The following is a 9,985-nucleotide window of genomic DNA, read 5'->3' on the forward strand; positions in this document are numbered from 1 at the left end:
GTCGGTCGGGCAACGATTCGATCTCTACTGTAAATAGACGTTTCTTTTTACATTTCTCTACTTGCTGGAGTCCTGTCAGTCATTTTTATGTCCATCAACATCCACAGACCATCGACGTTCCCAGTCATCGGGTCCCTGACGCAATCGTAAGAAAAAAACGAACCTTCACTAAAAGCACCCCTCAGAGGAACCTCTTCACCCATATTGTGGATGCATGCACTCGTACGTACAGACAGTTTACGCCGGCGAGGGTGGGCATTGAGTAGGCGCGGATGGGTGCGTGTTGATGAAGGGAAGCGGTGGCACGATGGCGGCGCCGCCGGTGACTAAAAGGAACGCCGCGCCGCTGGTATCTCTGAAAGAGCGTTCGCTGCAATCGCATTGAACCGTACAAAAACATATACACCCACAGACACATGCTTCAGCATCTGCGTCTTCCCTACTGTGATTCCTTTCTCAACCACCCGGACAAGCACCCAAAAAACGTTGCTACTAATAAACAACAACAAACGTTCATGAAAGGCCCGCGCCTTTTTATAAATGTAGCCGTGAAGCTCGAGCCCGGCCCGCGGGTTGGGCCGACCCGTGGCCACTGGCCGGTTCGGCGACTCTTACCCGTGCAGATCTCTATGAGAAAGTCTTAGAAATCATCAGTCCTGGATACTTATACTCAGCAAACTTCGCGGACAGGAGAACTACAGACATCGTCACCAGTCTTTTATTATCTTATTTTATTTTTTGCGTTGTGCGGCCCTCCACGGAGATGGATTTAGTGGCGCCCACAGGCGGCACAGGTTCAGGTTCTGCCCCGCCCGACATCGTACATCATGTTACCGCCAAAGTTGTAGGCTGCTCTGTTTGCGAATTCGCTCCGATTGCTTCCTTCACGTCACGTAGACGCTACACTCCGTCTGTTGAAACAGGCACCGCGAAGCATGTTACTAGGATGGCGCCTCTTGATCGCTCCGGCCCATGGGCATTTTTGGGTCGGTTATACGAAAATGTATTTGGAATTTTCACCTCCGAACTACGGTCCACCTCTGTGCTGTCAATTTGTCTTTTCATGTCTACCGCGTAGCATGCTTGCGCTTTTTAAAAATAATGAAATTGTGAAAAACGTGTATGCGCACGTTCCATATATGGCAATTGTGTTACAACAATTTGGCCATATTCCTCGCTTTATAGCTTCAAAGCCACACAAGTATTGAGTTAGGTTTTTGGAGACTCTGTTAGTACATAATATAAATGTTAATTTCGGAGAGTCTAAAGAATATTAAAGATCGCTTTTTTTTAATGATCTTTAAAATAATGCATATTCTTGTAAATTTCTCCCACTAACCAGGACAACATTATTGCATGCAACGATGAACTATATATAGGGCAACGCACTGGCAAAGTTTGAATACATCACCTTTTATAGGTACGGAGGAAAAATAGTCTTTAAACCAGAGCGTTATTGCGCAATGTGGCGTGTTAGCGATTTTGTTTCTCAAAATAACAACCATAATACATAATACTCGGTGATTAATATTTTTGTCAATCCTTCCAATGCCTAATTAGTCAGTAAATATTTCTAGACCCGCAGCCGGAACACGTTTGCTTTGGGAAGCCACCCGAAAGGCCAACATCCCGCGATACCCATAACGAGCACGTGACTAAGAGTGCGCTTACAATCTCCTTTTTTTTTCTTTTTTTTTGCTAAGTCAATTTATATTTTCCATACAGGGATTTGTATTATTTTTTGGGCATGGAGCCAGCAAAATATATATTTTTTATCAAATTTTAGAAGTGTCACCGGACAATGTTGTTCAGTCTTATCTGAAAACGCCCTACAGATATGTAAGATTTAACCGCAAATAAAAAACAAAATCTAGTATAGAAAATGTGCCCCACATCTACGGCTATTCTGAAAGTTATTGTACTAACTTTCAGCCCGTGCTTTCAACTATCATGCATCATTCTTTCTGTACGCCGAAACCGTCGCACGGGTCACAATCTCGATGTACAGCGTCCAAAGGCAAGAAAGAACCACCACATATCAGAATTCATTTTTTTTTTCACGTACAGCCCTTGATTGAAACGGGCTCTTTCAGAACATAGTAACTACTGATGACTCATTAGAATTTAAAGAATTAATACGTGCAATTGCGTTCTAGGTATATTCCTTGTGTTGTCTTTTTTGTGTTTGGATACTAATTTTTTTGACAATTTTTGTTTTATTTTTAGATGTAATTTTGCTTTTGTGACCGTGTGCCTTTCTTTTGCTGGCGTTTTGTTGTATGCCAACCCTTATGTAATAGCCCCTATGGGGGTCCTTAAGGTATTTAAATAAATTTAAGAAATACTCTAATTGATGTCTATTTTTTGTTCGTCAATAAGTTTGCCTCCGTACACATGTGATTTTCAACAGAGGAATGCTTATGTTGGTGAAACGAGGATGGTACACCCCACACCCCCAACAGAAGGATTTCTTTGTTTTCTACCTCGGTTTTGTCATAGCCCTGGTTGTAGTTCCCTCATATTTATCATTTTCGTGCGTCTTGTTGGGAACAGAAAAGGTGCACGCCAGCTTAGAAGAGCATTGGAAATTATAATGATGCTTGCCGACATCCCTCTGTTAAACAACGCCTACACCATAATTTAGAGTGCCCCAGAGCTCTTGAGGTCTACATAATGTGCCAACATACAGTTGAATTATCTAAATGACGCCATCTTTGTTACGAATACTCATGCAAGCAGTTAGCAATGTCAGACAAGTGCAACCACCATTCCGAAGACTATTTTTTGACAGCCAACCCGCTTGTGATAAAGCTTAAACCTATATTGAAACCGATACTAGAACTCTCGAGCCATCCACAAGAGTATACAAGATAATTATCCGCACTAAATTTCATTTCTGGACGGTGCTTGAAACCATCGATCACCGGTGATCGATGGCATATGGGCGCGGTCAGGAAAGTCTTCCACTTGTTGCATGGCTGGTACCTTTAACGCACCATTACACTGTCCACGTGCTCGAAGTAATTCCAAACATTATTGATTTAGTAGTTTTCAATGACGCTCAGTAAGCTTTTATATGGAAAAATATCTCTTATCACGGATTATAAGATTAATTGACAAATTTCTGGTAACAATTCGATTCATCGTGACGATTAGCCTCCTATAATGTGTCCTCCCGGCCGTTTTACTCACTCCCACAAACCCGATTAGCGTAGCTTTCCTGGCGATTTTGTTAACAAATATTAAAAAGAAACACATTGCATATAGAGTTGTATGATGACATAAGTCCACATAAGCCCATTGAGTGTGCCTAAAATAATCCAATGGAACCTGTTGTTGCCAATTGGCACAAACAACAATTCCAGAAAGATAAGAAGATCAAACTGTATTAGAATTATACGATGCATTCGGTATCGGAAAGCAAAGGGAAAGCAAGTGCGTTAGTGCCCCATCATGCAACTAACATGTTCGAAGTTGTATTTTGTAAACAACGAGCCAGAAAGGTGGTATTAGTAATGTGTGTTTGTTTCACCAAACCTTCATCTGAGAGTGCACGTAGTCTTGTCTTCCTCCTTGACCCTGTTTATATGGCGGTTTTCCCTATGTACGTGACTCTTTGTACGGAAGTTGCGTACGAAAACAATCTGCTTTCTTACTCTGACAGCCTAAACGCTCTATACTTAATACAGCCTCATAGGTTCCACAACTCTATGGAATCGTTGGCCGGTATGATCCTCGTTTTAACACTAAACGCCTATGCGAAGTCTGTGGTGCCCGCTCGCACCTCTACCGTTCATTCAGTCCATCTGCTCCGAAATGACACCTCAATGGCTCCGATGTCACTCCCTCAGCTGTCGCTATATTTCACCCTATGGATTGCAAAATATATATTTCTTCTTTTCCAAATACTCAACGTGTTTATTTTCATAACTCCACGCGCGAAGGGTACTTTCCCCTACCGCAAGCGGCTGAGCGGCGGCGAAACGAGACAGGCATGATTGTAATGTCTACTTCATTGTTGTCGTTTCTTCGCGGTGCAACGGTGCACGGCGAGAACATCACTCAACGGGGCTAACCAGACCACTTGAACAGACCAGTTATATTCTGAGTATAAATGTATGCATCTCATATCACGAATGTTCCCTCTTTTTTACTTCCACCTTTGTGTAATTCACCGCTAGATGCTTTTGATATAAAATTAATAAATAAAATAAATAAATTATTTATTTCATATTTCCAGGACTGTCTGGTCCGAGTAAAATCAACGGCCGATATCTGGCACTCAATGGCGTGGGAGAACCACTCGCGGTCGAGGACGAACTGATGGAATCAATCAGACAGCGTCAAAATCGTACCATCATGTTTCATCATGTTTTTGTACGTGTTCTTTCAGCGCTGAACCAAACATAAACAGAAAAGTCCCACTGACTTGCGTAATTTCGGCTGCCTCTGGACTCAAGCTGAAACGAAGTATAGTGCTTGTTTGAGAAAATAAAACTCGCCGTGCAAGGAGATTATTGAGTGGTTACGCGGGGGTGAGAAAGCGAAAAGGCATTGTCATTTAGTTGCACAAGCCAACGCCTAGCATTGTACTTGTCATGCCATGTCTAAAAGAAAAGTTTATTGACCACTGCAGCTTGCACATGTAAAAAGTGTGCACATTTTACCGTTCAGCAATTACTGCTAACTTGGTGCATGCAAATGTATAAAAAAGATTTTAAAAAAATCAAAAACTCTTGTAACGAAAATAAATTGAGCCAGAATATGTTCTTGGATTAGCCTTGCCGTATATCATGACAGTTTTGAGGTGAAATTGCTCGGAACGTATTGAGAACCTAAATAATTAAAAGAAATCCCCGTGACATTACTTTGTTGCATCTATCGTATTTCCCCTGTACCTCAGTTGTACAGGGGAACAGACAGGGCGTCCTCCCCATTTCAAGTGGATGGCGGCCAGCCCTCAAAATGGAGCCAATCTCTGGACAGCATGTATTCATTATGGGGAGAAGTTAATAAACTAATTATTTTGATGCAGGGGTGATATAGGATAGGATAGGATAGTTTTATTTCCAATACATACATTTTAAAAAAGTACAATGATGAGCCGGTCTAAGCCTCAAGGGCTTGTGTACCTGGCTCGGCACAGTAGGTGACAAATTCAGTATGTCTAACATGAGTGTAAAATGCTCATTCGCCATCGAAATAACTTACTCAAGGAAAAGAAAACGATTTTAAGCAGGGACTAAGAAAAGAAGAACGGAAGACGGCATCACAGAGCAGAACAATACGCACTGTCCTGAGAAAAAAAAAACAGAGGGAAAAGAGCAATCATCCTCCAGCCATCTAAGTTCACTGGTCTAAATTCCGTAGTGCTTTTTTAAGTCTTTGTCTCGATGTGACAGCAAATAGGTATTCTGGCATGCTGTTGAGTATGTAAGGCACATAATAAATACGCGTACGTTCTCCATATATACCGTATTTACTCGCACAATGAACGCACTCGCGTAATGAACGCACCCCCCAAGTCGGCTCTCAAAATTTCGACTTTTTTTTTTCACTCGCGTAATAAACGCACCCCCAACTCGGATGTCAAAATTTTGACCCCCTCCCCCCACGCGCGCGAAATGAACGTACTTTTTTATCCTGGTGCAGCGAGGTCGCGAATGCATGGCAGTGTGGGCGAACAAAACGCCTTGCAAAAGGCGTTAAAAAAATTTGAAAAGATCCAACGGAAGCAAGAAAAAAGAACATGGAGGAGCTTTTTTTCTTTATTGCATGGCGCAGTCTGGACTTTGGGTTCGCGCGCCGCCGCGCGCAAGGAGGTAAGAAAGAGAAGCGCTCTAAGCGAACGAAACAGCTTGCGAAAGGCGGCTAAAAGAAAAAACAAAAAACCACGGAACTAAGAGAAAACAAAAACAAAGAGGAGCTTTTCTTTCTTCTTTTTTTTCTTGCACAGCGCAGTTCAGTTACGGGGGGTCGCGCGCCGCGCGCAAGGAGGTAAGAAAGAGGAGCGGAGAAGCCCTCCTTTATGCAAACGAAACAGCTTGCGTTAGGAGGCAAAAAGAAAAAAAAAACACAAAACTGAGAAAAAAAAAGGTGAGCTTTTTTTTCTTTTTTTTTTTTTTTGCACAGCGCAGTTTGGTTACGGGGAGTCGTGCGTCGGGCGCCGCGCGCAAGGAGATAAGAAAGATAAGCGGAGAGCCCTCGCCTAAGCGACGCCTAAGCGACGCCTAAGCAGACAAGACAACTTGCGAAAGGCGGCAAAAAAATCCCAAAAAAACCAAGGAACTAGGAGAAAAAAAAAGAAAGAGGATTTTTTTTTTTTGCATAGCTTAGTTTGGTTTCAGTTTCGGGCGCCGCGTGCAAAAAGATAAGAAGTTACTTCGATTTTACAGGATGAAAGGTCCGTTCATTATGCGAGTAAATACGGACGCAAAACTTTTCCTTCGTGTAATGAACGCCCCCCCTAACTTTGCATCGATTTTTGGAAAAAAAAAGTGCGTTCATTCTGCGAAAAAATACGGTAGTTCGAATTCGCAGCATGTTAAATCAAAGTGATTGTCTCATTGGTCGGCCTGGAGTGTAAGGAGTTATAATATTTGAGTTCCAAAAGTGTTGCAGTATTACAGTCTCCTTAAATAACCTTAAAAAAGACGGTAAGCTTTATTCTTTAAATATGCAGTGGCTAGAGACCTCAGGCCGGTAAAACGCAACACTTTTTAGGATACCCTTCAATAAAGAATCAACTCTATCTCGCCAAAATTAAGAACACCCTGCAATGAGGGTTATGCCGTATCGTATGTAACCATATGCCAAAGCATGTGTGATTATCTTCTGGACGGAAAATGCCATGAACTTTTTAATGTTGTAATGGCAGCACGAAACACTTCTTAACCGTTTACACAAGTACATCATATGCATAGACCACGATGAATCGCTATCAAAATGTATCCCTAAGTACTTTACTGAATTGACATACTGAAGAGGAATGCAATCCCATGCCATGCAACTAGAAGCGAAGAGCGACAGTAGTTGATAGTTCGACCTTTTTTGTGGGTTTTTAAAGCAAACTAGCTTAGTCTTTAGGAATTCACTCTGATTAAGTTTGCTCATTGCGAGTGCGAGGTTTTTTTGTAATTTTTCAATAGCCATATCACAATTAGCATACCTTGGACTTAGAAGCGTATCGTCCGTGTATTGAAATACCCTACACTCTAAAATAGCAGAGAGAAAATCATTCACGTATAAATTAAATAACAAAGGCGACCAAACTGAGCATTGCGGCACCCCGGACGCAAGGCAAGCTCTACTGCTTATGAGTTCTCTAAAAGTCACAACCTGGGACCGTCCTGAACAGTACCCTTTTAGAATTAAAAGAAAAGGGCCCCTGAAACCGAGTCTGTACAGTTTGTAAAAAAGAATTTCGTTGAAAAAAAGAGAAAAAGAAAAGCTTGTGATACATCCAAGAAGACTGCACAAGTTATCATATTATCAAAGCCTGGGTGTAAGCAGTCGCTAAAATTTTAAAAAAGGGCCCGCATTCCTTGTTCCGCGACGAAGCGGTTCTGGTGAGCAGATAATAAAACAAACCGTTCTACGAAACTAGTCATTACTTTTGAAAGATGTTTCTCCATAATTTGTGTAAGGCATGATAAAATTGATATTGCACGATAACTTTTCACATCGTCCACTTTCCCTCCTTTATACGGCGGCTTACAAATGGCAGTTTTCATTGTTGTCGGATTTGCGGCCTGGTAGGCTGAGCGGCTAAACCCTTCCTGTCTGACCTTGCAGTATTCTTCAGAGCCCGAGCTAGTGGAGCGCGGCTGCCGGCGCGGTGTTGGTCACAACCCACAAGACTACTCGTTCGTCGTCGTTTCGAACGGCTTCGCGAGAAGAGAGAACGCCGGCACCGATCTGCTTCTGCTTCACTGCATCGTCCTTCGGTTTATCTGCACCTACGTCATCAACCAGTTCTACAAAAAGGACTATCGCACCATAATTCACTGGGATTCGCGGCCTGGTAGGCTGAACGGCTAAACCTTTCCTGTTTGACCTTGCAGGTGAGAACTCTGTCCTACTATTCTAGTTAGTCAAACTGTAATGTAAGGCTGCAGATCCCCTGTGCTTCTTGTCTTCGCGGCATGGGTGTTGACCTGTCCGTTTATCGCGCTCGCATAGGATGTTTTTCCTACTCCCTCTCGCACGGCTCAAGTCGACGCTACCTCTTTGTTCCGCGGGCATTAGCGTGTGTCCCTAGAGCTCACGTATTGTTAACGGCTTTGTGTCTGTGCAACGTCTTGATCCTTGCCGGTGATGTGGGGTTGAACCCCGGCCCCGGGGACTTGGATAAACTTCAGAGCACGCTTGAAAACCTTGTACAGTCTACTGAGCAATAAAAACGGGAAAACGCAACAAAACTCTCTAGCATTGCAGATGGGGTGAAAGAACTGACTGAAAGAGTGACTCATTTAGAAAAAAGGCTAGAGGATTTGGCACGGGTTCAGAACGACGTTGTCGATGTCCAAGCAAAAATAGCTACTCTGCAAAATGAAGTAAAAGCGATATCCGCTACCTGTAACCACCTAAGTAGTATACCAACTAGTTGGGACGCGCTGGATAACCGACAACGCCGGAATAACCTGATATTTAAGGGTCTTTCAGAAGAAGACAAAGAATCGTGGAACAGGTCCGAGCAAATTGTGAAGAACTTTATTCAAGCGCACCTTGGAATTGAGGCCGGAGAAATCGAGCGCGCTCACCGTCTGGGAGGAAGGCGGGGGGACTACCCTCGTCCGATCATTGTTAACTTCCGTAGCTTTAAAAAGAAACAGGAAATCCTTGAAAATGCGTCAAAGCTGAAACAACTTGAGAACTTACGTGTTTGGATAGACGAAGACTTTTCACCTAACATTCGTCATGCTCGAAAAATGCTATGGGAATGCGGTAGGCCCCTCCGTTCGTCCCAGACGCGTGTGCGCCTCGTTTTTGACAAGCTTTTCGTTGGCGACCGTATGTTCTTTTACAATGCCGATCAGGTGATGTGATCGAACAAGAAAGAAGAAACTTTATGTCCACACCAACTGAATCATGACGTCGCGCAAAGAAGCGCCTTTCCGGAACTGTGTCTTTTCTTGTTGCTAATTTTAAGAGTCTTGTTTCGAAGCAAGAAGAACTTTTGTGTTCGATCGACATCTGTAATCCGCATGTCATACTTGGAACGGAAACCTGGCTTTCCAGTGAAATTGATAACTGTGAACTTGTTATTGATAAAGATTATCTGGTTTATCGGAAAGACCGGTTGCACTCAATGGGTGGAGGGGTGCTTATCGCTGTTAAAAAATGTTTCCACTCTGTCCCTGTCGAATTAAAAGTCGAACTCGAAATGCTCTGGGTTCGCGTTAAGTTTTCGTTTTTTTATGTCTTGGTTGGTGTATGCTACAAGCCGCCTCATGTTACCGCTGATTTTGTCCGGGATCTTTGTATGAGCCTCGATGACGTTATTTCTCGTTACCCCAGATGTCCCGTTTTTTTTTTTTTTTTTTTTTTTTTTTGGAGGAGATTTTAATTACCCAGGAATTGACTGCATTTCTTGTGAACCAATACCTGACTGCAGACATGTTTCCGAGTGTTTAGAGTTTTTAAATGCTTTTAAATCACTTTTCCTCTCTCAAGTTGTTCTTGAACCTACCCGAGGAACCTCTATTCTAGATCTATTTTTCACGACTGCCCCTGACTTAATTAAGCGCGTAAATGTTCTTGAAGTGATCATAAAATGGTCTTAGTCGAAGTCGAAATGACAACTAAGCACCCCCGCAACCAGTTTAAAGAAATCCACGACTTTTTAAAGGCAAAAACTGATGAAATAAGCACAACTAAGAATATCTTTTTTGATGACTTTGAGCGGTCGTTCCGCTTACGGTCTGTTGAAGAAAACTAGATCGCATTTAAAAATCAGCTGAATTATATCCTCATAAACTTCGTT

The sequence above is a fragment of the Ixodes scapularis genome, unplaced genomic scaffold, assembly GCF_016920785.2.
Source record: "Ixodes scapularis isolate PalLabHiFi unplaced genomic scaffold, ASM1692078v2 PGA_scaffold3__209_contigs__length_174095766, whole genome shotgun sequence".
Taxonomy (NCBI): Eukaryota; Metazoa; Arthropoda; class Arachnida; order Ixodida; family Ixodidae; genus Ixodes; species Ixodes scapularis.